The sequence below is a fragment of the Gallus gallus genome, chromosome 1 (genome assembly GCF_016699485.2).
Source record: "Gallus gallus isolate bGalGal1 chromosome 1, bGalGal1.mat.broiler.GRCg7b, whole genome shotgun sequence".
Classification (NCBI taxonomy): Eukaryota; Metazoa; Chordata; class Aves; order Galliformes; family Phasianidae; genus Gallus; species Gallus gallus.
The window spans coordinates 138,437,418-138,450,122 of record NC_052532.1 but is presented as its reverse complement, the minus strand read 5'-3'; the positions used below and the strand labels follow the sequence as shown (position 1 = coordinate 138,450,122).

At 37.0% G+C, this 12,705-nt stretch overlaps 1 long non-coding RNA gene across 1 annotated transcript; it reads right to left on the bottom strand.

The window, feature by feature from the left end:
• Positions 1 to 1,398: 1,398 nt before the first annotated feature.
• LOC121109357 lies at positions 1,399 to 9,950 on the bottom strand. The gene is made up of 3 exons (XR_005846062.1): positions 9,858 to 9,950; positions 4,447 to 4,551; positions 1,399 to 1,897 (listed from the first exon to the last, which is right to left on the bottom strand). It is a non-coding gene; the product is annotated as an uncharacterized LOC121109357 (long non-coding RNA).
• Positions 9,951 to 12,705: the final 2,755 nt, after the last annotated feature.

Below are 12,705 nucleotides of genomic sequence, written 5' to 3'. Positions count from 1 at the left end.
AAGTCCAAGGGTGTGGAAGCCAAGATGGTGTTCTCTTTGATCCTTTTGAGGAGGGGGAAGGCTCTGTGGAGGACACAATAGATCCTGTGGGTTAATAACTGTGCTGTTGGTGGTGGCAGCAGGGTTTTGTATTTTATGATCATAGCAACCTCTTGAAAAATTCAAAGCTACTTGGAAGGATCCATTTGACCAAACAAGGAAAAGGTAACTTTGTCAATAGGCTAGCCAACATGGTAGGGAGAGTTTTAAATAAGAAATAATGGAAGGGAATGATTTGTCAGGAACCGCAAACAAGAAAGAACTGCTCTGGGGCATGAAAGCTGAATGAAGCCTTTTCTGCATTGGCCATGGAATGGTGGCATTCAGGGTGCTAAGAGGAAAGGGCAGGGTAAAAATCAAGACCACAACCCTGGACTTCAGGAGGGCAAATATCAACATCTTTAGAAATATGCTTGAAAAAAATTCCACTGCATACATCCTTGGAAAGAAGAGGAGTCCATGAGAGCTGAGTGATTCTCAGGAATCACCTCCTCCAGGTTCATGGAAGATCCATCCCAACAGGTAGGAAATTCTGCAAAAGTGCCACAAAGGCTGCACAGATGAACAAGTATCTTCTAACTGAACTCAAACATAAATTGGAAGTGTACAAGAACTAACAGCAGGGGTAGGTAACCAAGGAAGATTATAGAGTTGCTTTCAAACCTTGCACTGATTGGATTGAGGAAGCTAAGCCAACTTGGAGTTGAATCCAGCAAGGGACATGAAGGGTAGTAAGGAGTTCTAGTACACAGACAGCAAAAGTCAGAATAGGAAAAGTGTGAGCTAATTGATAAATGAGGCAAGGGACCAAGTGCAAAGGACATAGTATTCAATGCTGTCTTCACATCTGGTTACTGGTTACTACTAAAACTGACCTTTAGAAATCCCAGGCCCGAGACTAAAATAAAAGCCTGGAACAAGGAAGACTTGTTTGGTGGAGAAGGACAAGGTTAAAGAGCACATAAACAAACTGGATGCAAATGAATTCATGGGGCCTAACAGTGTGACCTAATTTCTTCTCTAATTTTGTACTACCGCATGCATCTGCAATATTACTTATTACATTTAGACTACTTGGTTGAACTTATTGAAGGGAATCAAGATATCTTCAATCTAATGCATGTTTTACAAACACACAATCTAATGCAGAAATCCATAAGATGGATTTCTGTGATGCATCTTTAAAAATTATAATGAGAAAACAACCCAAAAGATTTTTTTTTTACAGCCATGTATGTGATTTAATTACAAAAGAGATTCAGATTGTCATAGTAACTAAACCAAGATTATTTCTCCCTCTTACACTGCCACAGAATATTGTATATGCACTATGTACTAGACTCTACTCATTGGTGCAGAGTTAAATATGAGTGTAATACTCAAAATGCAAGAACATTTAATTCTATATTTTAAGTTAGGCACATACAAGAATTAATGACATGAACTGCTTCACCCGATCTAGGGCCCAAGGCTTTGCAAAGCCAAGCCTTAGGACTGAATTTGCAAACAAATCAATAGACCACCAGAAGGTTTGGGTTTATTATCATCTTTGTAAAGAAACACATTTGTTATAGAACAATACACTGATACTGTAGTGCATTGCAATGTACTTTTTCCTTGAACAGTTAATCTTTTTCCATCCTTAAACTCAAAAGGAGTTTCCTCAGAAGTACCTCATTTTGCTGAATGTTCCATTTTATTTACATTTTACCCCATACAGAAAAACAAAAACAAACAAAAAGATGTTGTAAAAACTGATTACAAACCTAGCAGTCCATGTCTTGGATTTTGATTGGGTAGAAAATCAGTTATTAACCCAGGAAAATCAGTCATTTTCCTGCACAGCTGCTCAAACATGCTGGGGCATTTAGTATGGGAAAAAAGGGGGGAAAAACATTATCACCATTGTAAAGAATTGATTAGAGTTTATTACAAAAATAATTACATTTAATCAATTCACAGTTAACAAGTCCTTTCTTGGGGATTATTATTACCTAATTGTTATTAAAGATCTGACTACAGATGGCATATGCAATTCATTGCTTATTATTACTTTTACAAGCACAGATGGCATAGTATAACCAGTGAGATGAGCAGACAGTGATCTTTTTCTAATATAATAACAAATGGATGTGCTGACTGATTTTTCTAGCTTTGCTCAAGTGATGCAAAACAACTAATAGACTCAGTTCTTCAGATTGTTTTGGCTGAACAGCAATTCCTATAGATTGCACATAGAAACCTGTTCAAGATATGCACAAATTAATGTTACAGACTCAAAATATTTGTGCTATGGTGTTTATTCCAGCTCGCCTGAAACTACCCTTTGCATAAAGATCATTTTAACTTGAACTCTGTGAACCCTGTTGACAAAACTTCAGAGCCATCAAACTATCAATATCATTCATACAAAGGGAGAAAGAAGTTAATTCAAGAGCATTTTAAGTCTGTTTAAAAATAGAGTTATAGCTCTTTCTTGAGAAAAATAGAAGAAATAAGGAATACTTATGCAAGAGCCAACAAAAAAATATCATTTTAAATTAGCAATAAGTAATTGTTTCAGCAAAAGGTGAAAAGTTTGTTCAAGATGAGAAACACAGCGTGCATGTGAGGCATTCTTACTTTCCTTTTTTGAGACCCTATATGAGTGGGTGGGAGGATATGTGTGTGATTTTGCTGACTGACTAGTTAGATTAAAATGATCCTAAAAGCAAGGCAAGTGTGCTGTGTTAAGTACAATTTAATTATTTTGGTCAACTCTATCCAGCAATTTTGTCTTAGAGTTATAATACTCCTCCAGGTCTCCATCTTTAGTAAGCAATCCCCACATGTCATTCATGGTTAAATGGAATTACCTAAATATCTAAAAAGTTAGATTCTTAAGACATAATTATAGTACTCCTGCATGAGTGCTTTCACAGCCAGCAGCTGCACAAAGCTAGAACATGTTTTCACTACCCAATATGGGTCATATTAAAAATGCATTGTTTGCTCTCCTTAAAAATAACCTAATCACATCTCAGAAGCTATCAACATTGGTAAGCGCTATTATTAGAGAAATGTTATTGGAATACCTCGGTTTTGAAATAGAATGAAAAATATATCCCATTACAAAGACAGTAAACATTACATCATCACAAAAATGGATAAAGAAAATGCTCATCCATATACTAAAATTAAAAAAAAAAATCAACTGATAAATTGATTAAACATGCAAATTCATAACTATTTTTTTCCAGAAGACGTATGTTATAATAGCTATATGCTTAGGTTTGTTGCAAATAAAAGGTCTAAAGGTAAGCAAGTTCTGCCATTCCACCAATTCTTCCATGCACTAATTGTGTCCCTAATCTAAGCTGCAGTCCTACTGCTGAGAAATGGCAACTCTAACAGTTAGGTTTGTTCAAAGACATCATTCTCTATTTTCAGGCCCCTTTAAGTCTGATTTAGCATACACAAGCATCAATAATAACTGTAAAATGTCTATCTTCTCAATAAAGTTTTTAATAATGAGGTCAAACTCTGTCCTTATGTATGGTATACTCACAAGGTCAAAATTGATTTAATTACCCTGTCTTATTGAATTACTCCTCAACTGCTGAGTTGTGGTAACAGGCAAAGTGCACACCTTAGTAGAATCCATTTGGTAAGTAAAATCCATTAACTTAAACCACTATGAAATGGTGCATAAGAAAATCTCCATCTAGGAGTTGTGGTTGAACTAGTGGTTTGTTCTAATGTGTTTTATTTTGCAACTGCAACAGGCTAAAAGCATACACACAGGTCTTATCACAGCTTGGCAGAGAAGTAGTAGCTTGTTTAGCCACAATGACATGATTGCTTCCATTCTACAGCCATTTCCTTACAAGCTTTCCATTAACTTCAACGAAGAAGGGCCTGGTTGTACCTGTCTTATGTTAAAAGGGTACTTTTCAGTATAGGCATGCCAGAAATCCCTATCAAATAATTTTAATGAGAAGTAAAATAATCTTGCCTCTAAGGCTCTGAAAAAATACAGGAAATAATATCAGCTCTTAGGTGAGTGGAAAATTGCAGATATGTCAGGTTGGAAGGCTAAGTTAAGGTTTGATGTCAGCAACTAGCAGAGTACCCCAGCATTGCTGTTTAGAGTGTCCATCAATATCCTGGTTAACTTTGTAGTGTACCTTCAGGGAATTTAAATTGGAGTACTACTACCAGTACAAAGAGGACTGGGCCAGTGAAAACAGTACAAAATTCAGCAGGGAGAAGTATCAAGTTTAGTATAGAAGGTGCAATAGTTCTGTATAGTGGTACAGTCTGACAACCAAGTGATTGAGAAATAGGCCTGCTAAGAGGGACCACAAACAGAATGTGAACCAACAGTTTACTGTCTTGATGAATAAAGTAAATTGCATGCTGAGTTACCTGAGCTTGCGTATGGACAATGAACATTGATCTGCTCCTTTCACACTTTGCTTCCTGCTGCTGAGGTTGCATCATCCGTAACATTTTGTCTTGTTTGGGGGTCTCCTTTTTTGAAGGGAGATGAAACCAAAAAGGATTTAACTGCAGGCTTGTAAGTAAATTTGAGGTATAGCGAACATGATGTAGGAGAGGATGAAGGGTCTTGCCTTCTTTACACTGTTCAAAAGGTGAGCTTAACTAATTGGTTATAACTAACTGAAGGTTAGCTACAAAGTTCAGAGATGATCTACTGTCTAGAGTCACAAAACAAGGAGCGATGGCTTCAAGGAGCAGCTTGGGAGGTTCATATGAGACATTTGGAAATACTTTCTCACTAAAGGAGTATTACAGTATGGAAGCAGCTTACCTAAAGAACTTAAGAAATACTTGTCATTGGAGAGTTTCATAACTTGCCTCAACAAAGCCATGGCTGAACTGACCCAGTGGCAACTCACTTTGGCTGCGACTTTGTAATCAACAGTCTCCCCCCAGCATTTCTGTGGTGCTACAATTCTATGCATTTGCTTGCTGCTGAGTTAGCATCTGTAACATTCTATGGCTTTATCATGTATCCAGGTATAGGAACTGTGTACAACCCAGACTAATATTTTGGAGATAAACAACCATTCAGTCTCAGTAATACACCCATTTTCAGTATACAAAGCCCATGGCAGCAAAACTTGTCCAATACAAAATGGCAGAACAACAACTAGAAGGAATTGGAATCGATATTATACTCTTGTGAATTTTCTTTCATTTTTTATTTAAATTTTACTCTACACTAGGCTTGCTCTGCTCTGACAACAAAAGAATGGAAACAGTAGGTTTCCATAACAGTTCAAATAATGCCACCCTTACTCAAAACATTAGTCAAAAAGAGTAGTTGCTGAGCTATAACTACAATCAAAGCTTCATTGCCGTGATCTAGCAGAGTAAACTTCATTGGTGTTTCAGAGAAAAATATTTTCACACTTGGCGAGATCCCACAAATTATCTTTTCATTGTTGCAAATGTTGTGGCTCAGGGACAAAACCAGCCTTCACAGAAGTAATAAAGAAAATGTACAGTTGTTAGAAAAATACTTCAAATTTTGTGAAGGACTAGAGATAACATGGTATTTGTTGGCAAGCGAGCACTCCTCATCAGAGCTATGATGTAAACATTTCAATATTCGGATATTGTAAGAATGTAAGCCCATCTTTTTTCTACAGTTCAAGTATTTCTGGAACAAAAGCTCTTTCCCTGTGCAACACAAGATTTTAGCAGTTCAAGGAGAAATGACCAGAATCCCACTGAATACTTTTGGGTCTCAAAACCTGACGTAGATTGGTAATCATTGAAATAAAAATAAAAGTTTTTTTTTTTTTTTTTTTTTTTTTAATAGCCATGTAAAATAAAACACAGAAGATCCCTTTAAAACAGTTTTTCAACATTAAAACTAATGACCGGGATTCCTAGCACATGCATGTATTTAACAAGAAACAAAAGAAAAAGCATGTGTATGGCTCCACTGGCAGGCATGGCAAGCAGTTTTATAGGACTGTTTGCTCAGGATTTGTTTTCTTTTAATGAATTTGCTTCAGCTGTGCTTTTTCTCCCTTTGTATTCATTTTCAAAAAAAGTAGGGGTTGTTATCATGCATCTTGGGGTGGAAGCTGCCAGAGTAAGTATTACCAAAACTACATGACACATGAAAGAGTATTTGTGCACTCCTCTAATCTGAGAACAGAAACAACACCATATGACTTGTCTGACCAGTCACAACTAATCAACACAACTAGAAAAACAAATATCAGACGTTGCATAAATACAGAAAACTGTTCACAAGCAGTCTCAGCATTACTGTTGCATAACAAGTATTTACGAACTGCTTGTGGATTGATCGTAAGCACTAGGAAGAAAAGAGGCTTGTGAGAAACATTGTTAGTTTATTTCTGTTTTCTTCCATTTTCAGCATTTACACTTAAATAAAAACTGCTCCCTTCTTGAGGTCTCCTCCATCTGCAAAATAATTCCAAAATAAGCTCCACACTAAGCTTCCCATTTCATTTTGCTACAATGCTCCTTGCACTGGAAATCACCTAGCCCTAACTAGTCCCAACTTTTCTCAAGTCCTCTTTTTCACTGTAGCCGTCTTTCCACAGTATGTGTCAGTTAATACACCGGACTTGGTGCAATGTCCAGAATTATAACATAGCTACAGCTTTCCTACAGTCAGTGCCAGGAATTCTTTTGGAAAAAGTGGATTCTCGTGAGCAGTCTAAAATCTGCATGGTTACTCAAGTCTTCCTCCTGGACGTTAAAAGTGAGAATAGGAAAATAAAGAGACTATCTGAAAAAGACCAGTAACATATGGAAACAGTGTTTTGTTTGTTTGTAATGTTTTGCAGCTTTTCTTCTCCTTTCTTTGTTGCACTTTGATTTGATTTTCCGTATGGAGATTATGCTAATATACCTTTGTTCCTAAAATGGTTTCACATATTGAATATTTACTTCACACTCAGTGTCAGTTGCCCACTGGGGAAATGCATGAGAAAATTGTCTTCAGGTATATCTTTCCCTAAAAGGAAAGTCTTCATAAAGGAAATCTAATATTAACACCTATGAACCAGATGTTCACAGCAGAATAAAACTGCCCTTTTCTTGGGGTCTCCTTCCCTTTAAAGGAGACATATCACATATATCTCAGGAACTGAGGATCTGCATGTTTGAGGGAAAAGGAAAAGACAGGAGGTCTGGAGAAAAATCTCCTTAGGGGTTGCAGCACTGGAGCCAACTGTTCAACAAAGGGAGGCACTTGATATCTCCACCTTTCCTCAAGGTCTATGATAAGTATTTTTACAACACTCCTGACTCTCTTCCAAGAAGGGAATAAAATACCAAGGCAAGAAGTTGTTGCTTATACACATGCAAGATGCTGATTCAGAGCTGTTTGCAATCCAAGGAACTGTCAGTGGTGGCCCATTGTCATTAAACACATTTAATATGACTACTTTCTGCTTCCACATCTTTGTACTCTCAAAGCAAGGTGGTCAACTTGCAGTTTCCTGTGTTTCAGGAACAAGTAACTTAGGCTTCTCAGTGTCTCTAGCTGCTGAAGGAAGCTGACAATCAACTCAGGAGGACCACAACATCAGGAGACAGGGATCAGAATGAGAAAGCTGGCCTTTCAGCACTTTATTTCTGTGAGGACATGCACACTGCTTTCAGCAAGGAACTCACCTAAGTGTTTGGCTTTTGCAGATATCACCATCTTGACTAACATTCCTTCTACAGTCACTTGGGATTCAGGATCTAGATATCCCTGTATGTGGGTTTTGTTACATGCACAATTGGATAGACAAGCTCAGGTCTTGCCTAACAACTCTAAGAAATAAAAAAACAAGTGCTTTGTGTTGAAAGCAAGAGTACTCATTATTGACACTTGGGATAAAATGATGATTAGAGCACTCAGCAATAGAAAGCTTCAGAGACTGAAAACTAAAACCTGTGTTTTCTGTTTACAGTAAATAGCAAGCTACGGAGCAGGTGAGAAAACAAATATATACAGCCAAAACTATGAAGGTAATGAAGTTTTTTGGTAGAAACCTTCAGTTAGTTATGAAGCTGAATGCTTAATGCTATATTCACACTTGCATATCTTGATTTGTTAATTGATACAACTTTAGTAAATAAATACAGACATGAAGACTAATTTATATGGAATAGTGATATACTATCTGTTTTCCTCTCAAAATATTTCTTTAGATCTTGAAGTTTACCTAAAATGTTTAAACTCTCACAATGTTATTTAAGTAGAATACAAATGACATTGGTATTAGCTTACTTGTTTAGAAGTTGTGTAAGAATTGTTCTATTCACAGATCTGATATTCAAGAATTATATATTGAAAAAAAGAAATCAAAACTGCATTTTAAAGAAAGTAAAACATCTAATTTTGAGATAGCTACTTTAGATTTCTTAAAGATGTTTTTTTCCAGTGTAAGTCAGTATACAAACAATAATCTGTCTTTCTTTCTTTGTACTTTCATTAGTATTTCCTTTGCCAGAACTCATTCAAAATATTTGCAGTCTCACTTGTTTCACAGGTTTCAGTTTGATAAACCATTTTGTTGGCAAAATCTTTGTTGAAGATATTGAAAAGTGAGCTGAAACCATCTTATTCTTTCTCCCTGCCTACATGACCCTGGGATCTTAAAAGAGAAGCAGAAAAAGCATGGTCAACGTTAATATTGCACTCCCAGTGACCCAGGGTAAACACAGTGAAAAGATCAGATACACAAGGAAGTGCTGTTTTTGCATACTGAGCGTTTACAGCAGACCCACACTTCAGCAGTTTCAAAGAAAGCGTTTACAACATCTTTGAAGTGCAAACTTGACTCACAGAACACACTGTACATTGAAAGACATCCATCTAAAGAACAATGAGTCGGCGTTCTATTTCTGAAAAATATGAGCAAATAAATGGCACCATAATGCATTTATTTGTAACAAGTAACAACTAGTTCTAGGGATAATTGCTAAGGGTTTGTTTACCAAAATCAGTTTACTGAATACATTTTGAAACCAGCTATTAACATCACTACTGCACACGTATCACCTATAAGAAGTTGGCAATTGTGACTATGTTCACACATCACTGGGGAAGTAAAAAAAATATATATTTATTCATTTGAAAGTTTTAAATGTAAATTAACTGATTATTCCTGGGATGATTTAATCTGTTATTTCAGGGAACTCGGTTGTGCACTCAAAAGCATCTTGGATTTAAAAAGAGAAGGGTGCATGTTACACAGAGCACTAGGGCAGAGAAGCTTCCAATTTCTGTTCACTTCTTCATGGCAAAATACACACTGCTGTAGCAGTAATTGGTTTTCCTTTATATACCAAGTGGTTTTGCATTTCATTATGAAAAAGGCATTACTCTCACTGAAAGCCAACACACTTAACTCTACAGAAGCCTGCACAAGACATAGCTTTCTAACATTAGTAAGCCTCTTCCTGTATTACAGGGCACAGTGTGCTATTAGGCAAAGACTGAGATCTCTAACAGCCAAAGATCAGTGAAAACAGGTAAATCCTCCCAGGAGCACAAGGGACTTACAACACTAGGGATCACATATTCAGGTTTCAGAACAGCAACCACAAAAACTAAAAGGAAAATATTTTGCATCACATTTTGAATAAGAGCAAGAGACATTCATGTGTTGGCCAAATAGACATTCCATAAAGCACAGCATTTGTAATGCTACAGTGTGATGGAAAGTACAGTAATAGTAGTGGAGGAGTACAAGCCTAGACTGCTACAAATGAGAACAAGCCCAAAGGCAGCAACTGTAGACACAAAAACAAAGGAAGAAAAAACTGCTTACCTTCAAAAGGCCTCCAGAAGGCAAGGCTCTCCAAAGAGACACCTTCACCTCCCCTGCCAACCCTTAAATGAGGTCTGGGAAAGGGTATATCCTGGTTCCACCCCTTCCATTGCATGCGCCTGAGCTCCCCTGTGTTGGCCCTGCCTTCCCACCAGGTGCTCAGTCACTGTTTCAGACCATGACTTAGCATTTCCACTACAGTGTTGATAAACCTTACAAAGGAAGGAAGATGATTCACCTTTCGTCTCAGTTTCTTTTTTCTCTCTCATTTCTGTTGCTTCCTTCCATCTTTCTGTATGATTGAGGCATTCCGCTCTTGTCATTCCCTCCATAACATTTTTGTTCAGTCATTTACATTCCTAACAGATAGTAGTGACATTTGCGTGAGCCTAGTCACTGTTGCCTGCAAGACAATGCCCAGAAAGATCATAGTAGCTCTCAGAAGTTACAATCTAATTAGATCCAAATAAGAAGACTTTGGAAACACCCGATTAGCTGCCATTGTATTCATAGATGTGTCTAACTTAGTATGCAACCACATATAGATCTCGTAACTCCCTGTGGGCTAACAGTGCTTGCTGAGTTCTCCTCCAGTCAGAAATATCTTGTTCATACCTGGCATGAAACCCAGGCAGTGAGCAAGATAAGATCCTCTCAGTCAGCCAGAAAGGAGCTCCTCTCTAGCGTTGGTTCGTAGGATGCAGGAGCTGCCTACACATTTTTTTTTTTCTGCTCCACAATAAGGATTTTGTCCTGTGAAAGTATAAATATGGTAAAACTGGCCTACTTTATGCATGCATGTTGCTGTACTGCTATCTATTAATCTTTCTTTTCCTCCTTAGGATAATTATGCGCCTTTATATTCATATTTTCACTGACTACATTCTAACTACTTGTTAGTGACAGTAGCCCAATACGTATTTTATTTAATTTGTTGGTTTGAACTGTGGCAAGCCTAAGGCACTATTAATATGCTGCATGTATTAACATATACAACATGACTCTATGGAAAAAAGCCTTTAATGAGCTTAGGGCTTAGCTGCGATACCTGTACTCCAAGAAAAAGAAGAACATCCTTTTACTTTGGATAGTTTTTTAACATCTTTTTTCTTTTCCATTCTAAAAGAGAATAACAAAACTGAAAATTGCTATGGAATTATTCACTGAAAACATCTTGTGCAATAATATGGAGATGAAGTCAACCTCCAGGGTGGAATAAACAAATCCCCAGGAAGCTAGATTTGACAAACACTAGTAACTTTATAGTTCTTATACTTAATATTAAAGCTTTCTCTATGTGTTATTACCTGAGCCATGTGATTCACAGTTTCAATAGTGAGGAAGACTGCGTAGGATAGCAAATTTGTTCTATCATGAAATATTTGAAATTTCAAAATGTTTTCCATTCCACACCAGGATAAAAGCTATAACCTTTTGCCAATTCTCATTTAGGAAACAACATACCACGTTTGAGAGCACTCACACTGAGATGAAGGCACAAATTACTTCCTCTTTTGGGATGAGTTATCAGCTTTCAGCTTAAAGACCAAAAGGATTGCTCTGAGCACCAGGCTATGCAATTTTCTTGTCTAGGAAGGCTCTAGATATTCTCTTCTCTTTCTACTGTCACCCCTAGCTTGGACTTTCTCTTTAAAATATTTATTTACGTGTAAATATACATTTACATGTGTTTAAATATACATTTAAATGTCAACCAGCTGTAAGGAGAAACTTTATGAACAGTTTCTTTGGGCCTTGTGATCCATTCTTTTGCTAGTCTGTGTGAGGCAATGTTTGTTTTGGGGTGTTTTTGTCAGTGACTGTTGGAGAAGGCATTCTTCATTCAGCAGTATTATTGTTTGTTGTTGTTGTTATTGTTGCATTCATCTTTCTTACACTGTCATCCTGGAAGTTTTCTAGATAAGCGTCTTGGGCATAAACATTCAGATTCAATAAGTCAAAAGAATAAATTATTTGCGAAGGGTAATGATAAGGAGTGGCAGCTCCCTACTGGGGAATGGATTCATTTCTAAGAAAGTGAATCTGTTAAATCATGGAGAATTCTGAAAGAGAATTACATTAGGCCATTACACTCACATTGTCCATCTGAACTATGTAATTGCTGTATTCCAAAATCTTTATTTCAGTCCTGATGCAAGCAAGCGCTGCAAACAGTCACAGAAATAAGCCTCACTCTTATCCCATACAAATCTATTTGGGATTCATGGCAATGAGGAAAAGGCATTTGACACCTATTTTACTCTTGTACCTGTTTCTTTCCCACTGATTTTGCTATGCTGAAATGAATACTAACTGCAAATGTACAAACAACATGCTACCACCAAGGGATCAAAGGAGGATACTGGTTATCAAATACAGGGGGGTGATCCCATGCTCCAGGGAGTCCATGGGAAATCAGTGGGTGTCATGGTGGATGCTGCCACATTTCATACACTCAGATCTAGTAAAGGTAAAATCTTATGGAGGCATTTAAATACTAACAAAAAAAAGAAATAAGTAAACACTAATAAAGTCAGCGTGACTTCTCAGCTTGGCACAATACCTCTTTCCACCATTCTATCTGGACGTAATCTTTTTTTCCTCTGGTGAAAACATATTGCTCCCCAACCTCCCTGCTCTTCTGTTTCTCTGTACCATATTTGTAGTATTTTTATATTCTGTGATATCTGGGGGTAGATTTTTTACTAACACAAATGTCCAAACATAGCTGTGTGATGGGTTTAAAAATTCAGTGTGACAACTATTAATGGATCGGTACTTAGGCAAATTAAACTTCCATAAAGTGAGATTCAAAAATAATTCCTCAAAGTGTTCACACACCAAAACA